We start from the raw sequence: 6619 nt of genomic DNA, 5'->3' as shown, positions 1-6619 counted from the left end.
GGGGGGGAGAGATATGATGCTGGTACTATACTCTCCTACTCACGCCTGCGGAGTACAGATACAGACGGTGTAGGTGTAGAACACTGCAGAGTGTCCGCAACTGAAAAATGATCCCCATCAGACACCAAGCAGCGAGTCCCGACATAGATTTGTGCGAGTTTTTAAAAAAAAAACTATGACTGATTAATAGGATCTGATATGATCAAATTACTTACTAGGTTCATTAGAAGAAGTAAAACTTTGGACATGAACCAAAGGTGTTACGCTGATGCACAATAATACGACGTAACTTGTGTGCTTGATAGGGATAAATCCTTATAGGTCATTTAACTTCTGTTTCTAAACTTACTACACTCAGCAATGACACCCTGCAATATAACTGATGTTGCGATTTTTCATTTCAGCCTCATTCAGTCCCTGTATTTTAAGCGGTAACTGTTAATTATACTAATCGTCTTACTTCAATATGCGTTAAATACGTGTAAGAATTTTATGCTAGTAATAACAAATACGGGAAATTATTCACACCTCAGTTTCAAGCAGTTCACGGGACCAACCCGTATCGTATCCAAGCTACGAAGCAGAAATGAAAGACAGTGTAATTTTTTCGAGCTACAACAACGAGAAACCGCTCCAATCAATTCTCACGTAATATGTGTTATCTTCGGAAATAATTACAAATTATTACAGAAATACCAGAAGATTACATTTTTAGAGCATCTATGGCTTTGTGGATCTCAGCAATCTAAACAAAATCGTTCCAAAGGAAAATTATTAACAAATTTTTAATGTATGCTTCGCTTTCGCTGGCTGCGCAGACGCACGAAACAGTGCTGACTGAGACCAAAGCCGGAATTCAGCCTATTGTCGGGCAACACCACTTGGGAAGGCGACAGGATTCTGCACTTACGCTGCGTACGTTTTCGACCGCACCAACCCAGCTGCGAGCACTGTCGGTTTCACAGAAAGCATAAATTCTCTGCACAGCAAATATTACATTACACAGCCCTTCTGTCATGCACATACTTGCAGCGCTTTTTCTAAAACTTATAATACATTGCCGTCGGATATTATGGATAGGAGGTACGTTTAAGCAGCAGCTGATGCGTGCGCCTTGACCAGCCCACCCAGGGACTTACGAAGTGTTTGGCTCGTTTGAGAAGAGTTGCATACAGAGTAAGCTAACAATTACAAACGAGGAGGTTTGTTGTCGTGTGACTGATTTTTGGACAATTCAGGAATGCAGACAAAGACTCGAAACAATCCGCTGTGTTAATCGCAGCGCGTTCTAGGAACTGCCATGACGTGGAACAAGCGTGAGTTCCCGAGTCATGTGCCAACATGCACGAAGACCGGGAGGCGTGGTCACGAAACATAGGACAGCCACTGGATGGAACTGAAAAACAGAAGAACACCCACGAAATTTAATAAATATACTACGACGAAAACACAGAAAAACATAAACACTTAACCTGCAGCGCTATAGTTGTATATCACCCTTGGTCCGAAAGCCAGTGATCATGCGCTTTTAGACGTCAGATAAATTGCTCCGATTTGGCGTTACGACAATGACTGCGGTGTTTCCGTGTCCTCCCAGCATGCTTTGCATCCCCTCCACTGATAATGTCGCCACCTGCATCTGTGTACATTGACATCAAAAATAGGCGGTATTCTCATTAACGTGACTGGATCGTCTGAAAGACGTAACGGAATGCAGACATCTGTCTTGTAATCAGACGCTATCTGTGTAGAAGAACTCTTCTAATTCGAAACTCAATTACGACATGCTGTTTCCCACGTACCGACATAGTTACCTTACACACTGTCTTTGCCGGCCGCGGTGGCCGAGCGGTTCTAGGCGCTACAGTCTGGAATCGCGCGACCACACGGTCGCAGGTTCGAATCCTGCCTCGGGCATGGCTGTGTGTGATGTCCTTAGGTTAGTTAGGTTTAAGTAGTTCTAAGTTCTAGGGGACTGATGACCTCAGAAGTTAAGTCCCATAGTGCTCAGAGCCATTTGAACCACTGTCTTGTTACACGCTACAACTCAGAGCCCTTTAGCGGCAGACGGCTGAAAATATGTAGACTTCAGGAATAAAGTGTATAATGTTACTGACGTTTGGCCTATTTAAAAAGCGTTTTTCCATAAAAATTTATAGATATTACGTTTCTGAACGCCTTCGTATGAATACAGAGAGAGGGGTCAAATGGCTAATCTTACCTTCTTATGATCGGTGGAGTCTCAATGCCAGATGCTCGCGGTGCAAATGGCGTGATTGCACAATAGCAGTCAACGTGGCTATTGGAAACTCCCTATCGTGGATCATCCTGCCTAACCGGACGGTCTTGAAACACGAGGCTGATCGCAAGGTTATGGAAGGGAACGGTTGCTTATCAGAATAGTGGTAGCTTCCGTACTGATAGAGCCTGTAACGTGAAAACGTCTTGCATCAGCTACACAATGGGGCTGTAAAGTGGCTCTCCGTACACACCACAGCCAACATTACGGCAGTTGGTGGCATAACCAATGCTGCTGGCTGCTACAAGCCCAATGGGGCGGCATTGTCTATGGGTGCTCAGCTTGGGACACCTGTTTGAGTACCAGAGCTCGGACAAGGAAGCAATTAGTGTGCCTCCACCATACTGTGGCATCGACATACATTCGAAAGTAATACCTTGAAACTTTGCCGAGTTTCGTTATGTTGTCAACTTTCTAAATTAACTGATGAATATTGAATTCACTTCAGCACACCCAGTCGATGGTCCTCCTAAGAGAAAGGGGGTAGGGGAGGGAGAAATTTGGTAACAACGCATTACATTATCAATGACGTCATAGAGGGAGAGGGAGGGCTCAGTGGGAAATTTGGTAACGAGCAGGCAGCGTGTTGATCGTATCCATTTTCCAGGGAAAGCTACTCTAATTACATATAAACTGAGTGTTTCATTTTTTGACTTTCATTTAATGATCCATCTGGTCTGGGATTACTATCAATCAACTGAGGATTTTGCAGGCAGCCCGAATTGATGACTGAAAAAGTGTGAAATTAATTTTCTTCGACTTTCTTTGTTTGTGACGGGGCCTAGTGAGGGCAGCCGCTGTGGCCGCGCCATGCGCGTTGTATGCCTTGAAAAAGTCTCCGTGTCGTAACCTAATCCTTCATAGGTCCCAACTGGGAAAACGGCTGTCTGTGAGGGAAACACGAGCTCTCCCCAATCATCATACACAGTCACTACCAAAATCAACACAGATTTAAATGGACAGATAAAAAAGCCACAAGGAGATCAAATATTTAAACAATTAAAACCTTGTTTCCTTCAGGGCTAACTCTGTACATAAGCACACTTAACAAAAGTTCTAACCTAATTACAATGGTGGACCCATGTACTGTTGGTGGCTTTTTCCACATCTGAATTTCTTTTATTCACAAATGAAGTTCTCTTCAAAACAAGACAAAAGTTCCTTAGAGGTTCTTTAATGTGTGTACTATATACTCTGTGATCTATGATTATTAATCTGATAAGGATAGTTTGTCCCGAAAGAGACCCTTACCTAAGAAATATCAAAACTACACTGACTCTACTGCACATGTATAATTCACTGAGAAATAAGTCTCCTGCAGTCTTTTCTAGTCCAGAATCCTGGTCTTCCCCACGCCAGGCGTGCTTGAGTGGTCAGTTGGCTGGCGGTTTAAATTTCCCTTCTTCTCTCTACCTGGACACCGACACTAACAGCACACGCTCATTTACTAGAGGAGCTTGGCCGCTGCGGTCGACCAACTGTGTAGTTCTAAAGAAAGTTAGCACAGTTTTAATACAATTTCACGTTCGTATTTTGAGTAATATTACAATACACGCACGCTACTCGCAATGGTTTGGTCGAAAACATGTGACGGAGTGCTTTAAATCGCTGGCTTTACGTTTCCGACGTTAGAGCATTTCCGTAGATCCTAACCTCACTGGTAGTCCCAACGGCAACGATGAAGGCTGCAGGCGTTGTTGTTTCAGCTGGCGAGAAAGGGAGACAGACCGAATGACTAGAGCTGACTGTACGGTCAGAGTGGCCTTTGCTGGTTAGCTGACCCACGCCCTAGTCGCAAGGAGCTGCGACCACAGAGGTTGGTTGGTTTAAAAAGGGTGGAGGGGGTAATGGGGGGGGGGGGGGGGGGGAAGGGACCAAACTGCGAGGACATCAGTTCCCGACCACAGAGTATATGCTCTGTATCTGCGAACGGTTTTGAGCATTGGTCAATGCAGCGAACTTTTGGTACCTCAGCGAATTGTTTACTCCTCGCCTAGCACCTTGAAAGGCATCCGCTCACACCCGCGTGTTGTCATGTTAAACTGTTGAGTCCCTGTCAGCTGACTCAGTCATTGCAGGTGAATTGGCAGGGGCTTGAAAACAGATGTCAAATTAATGGTGGAAAGCATGCATGCGAAGTTTCAAGAACTGATATTAAGCGAGTAACCTTGGAATGTACTACAACTTACTAAATATCACTCACGTAGAGATCGTGAAAACAGGATTAGTTAACTACAGTGTGAACTGTGGCGTTTCCGCCATCCATACGCGAATGAGCTGGAAAGAAACCCTAATAAATAATACTTCCGCAATGAATTTAAAACTAGATTGTATATTATGGTTGTGGACGTACACTATGTGTTCAAGAGTAACCGGACATCTGGCTGAAAAGGACTTACAAGTTCGCGGCGCCCTCCATCGGTAATGCTGGAATTCAATATGATGTTGGCACACCCTTAGCCTCGATGACAGCTTCCACTTTCTCAGGCATACGTTCAATCAGGTGCTGGAATGGTTCTTGGGAAATGGCAGCCCATTCTTCACGGAGTGCTGCACTGATGAGAGGTATCGATGTCGGTCGGTGAGGCCTGGCACAAAGTCAGCGTTACAAAACATCCCAAAGGTGTTCTATGGGACTCAGGTCAGGGCTCTGTGCAGGGCAGTTGATTACAAGGATGTTATCGTCGTGTAACCACTCCGACACAGGCCACACGTTATGAACAGGTGTCCCATCTTGTTGAAAGATGCAGTCGCCACCCCCCCCCCCCCCCCCCCCCCAATTACTCTTCAACAATGGGAAGCAAGAAGGTGCAATGTAGGCTTGTGCAGTGATAGTGCCACGCAAAACAACAAGGGGTGCAGGCCCCCTCCAAGAAAAGCATGACCACGCCATAACACCACCGCCTCCGAATTTTACTGTTGGCACTACACACGCTGGCAGATGACGTTCACCGGGCATTCGTCATACCCACACCCTGCCATCGGATCGCCACAGTGTTTACGGTGATTCGTCACACCACACAACGATTTTCCACTGCTCATTCGTCCATTGTTTACGCTCCTTGCACCAAACGAGGCTTCGTTTGGCATTCACAGGCGTGATGTGTTGCTTATGAGCAGGCGCTCGATCATGAAATCCAAGTTTTCTCACCTACCGCCTAGCTGTCATAGTACTTGTAGTGGATCGTGATGCAGTTTGGAATTCCTGTGTAATGGTTTGGATAGATGTCTGCCTATTACTCATTACTATCTTCAACTGTCGGCGGTCTCTGTCAGTCAACAGATGTGGTCGGCCTGTACGCTTTCGTGCTGTACGTGTCCCTTCACGTTTCCACTTCACTATCACATCGGAAACAGTGGACCTAGGGATGTTTAGGAGTGTAGAAGACTCGTGTACAGACGTATGACACAAGTGATACCCAGTCATCTGACCACATTCGAAGCCCGTGAGTTCCATGCAGCGCCCCATTCTGCTCTCTCACGAAGTGTAATGACTACTGAAGTCGCTGATATGGAGTACCAGGCAGTAGGTGGCAGCACAATGCACCTAATATGAAAAACATGTTTTTGGGGATGTCCTGATACTTTTGATCACATATTGTACATGTAGACCGTATGGACTGACGATTTGCTTACAAAACTATCAGAAAGTAACAAGTGTAAAAAATTATTTACTATGGTATCGTCCAAAGATGACAGTGCCACACCAAAGTCGTCAACGCGAATCGATACCACGGATATTAGGGAGGACTCGTTGCAATCCGCAACGAACTGTGAGAGGCGCTCCGGACGACCACGTCGCCCTCTCAGCAAAGCAGCGGCCTCGCACTGAGGTCAGTATGGGGTCGAGCGTGCTAGATCTATGGCCCAGTTTGTGGCTTTTGCTTCAACAGTCAACATCATATAATTGTACATTATCAGTCGAAACCTCTGCGGAACGTGTAGTTCGCTTAGTGTTGAACGGTGTACTTGAAGAGACTTGTTTGTGATTGTATGCATTAGGTGATGCTTTCATAGTCATTAAAAGCTGTAAATCTTCTACGCTCTCCTGTGGCAAGGAACTGTCTCAAATTAGATAAATCTTTTTATTCACTCATGTAATACAGTGAAAAAGTATTTCATCTGTTCGAGTTAAAATGAACCGTCTCCCAGAACACTCAACGAACCGGCAGTTGAGGTCGGACGAAAGTAGTTTCATCTGGTCACAACATTTACAATATTAAAAAAAAAGGTATTAAAGGGAAGAGAGTTAACCCTCTGAGTGTCACGCTCTGCATGTTGAACTGCTTCAAGGATTTAGGCTGACAGCTCCCCCACCTC

Source organism: Schistocerca americana, chromosome X (assembly GCF_021461395.2).
Source record: "Schistocerca americana isolate TAMUIC-IGC-003095 chromosome X, iqSchAmer2.1, whole genome shotgun sequence".
Taxonomy (NCBI): Eukaryota; Metazoa; Arthropoda; class Insecta; order Orthoptera; family Acrididae; genus Schistocerca; species Schistocerca americana.
The sequence above is the reverse complement of the archived record's forward strand: the minus strand, read 5'-3'. Positions refer to the sequence as shown.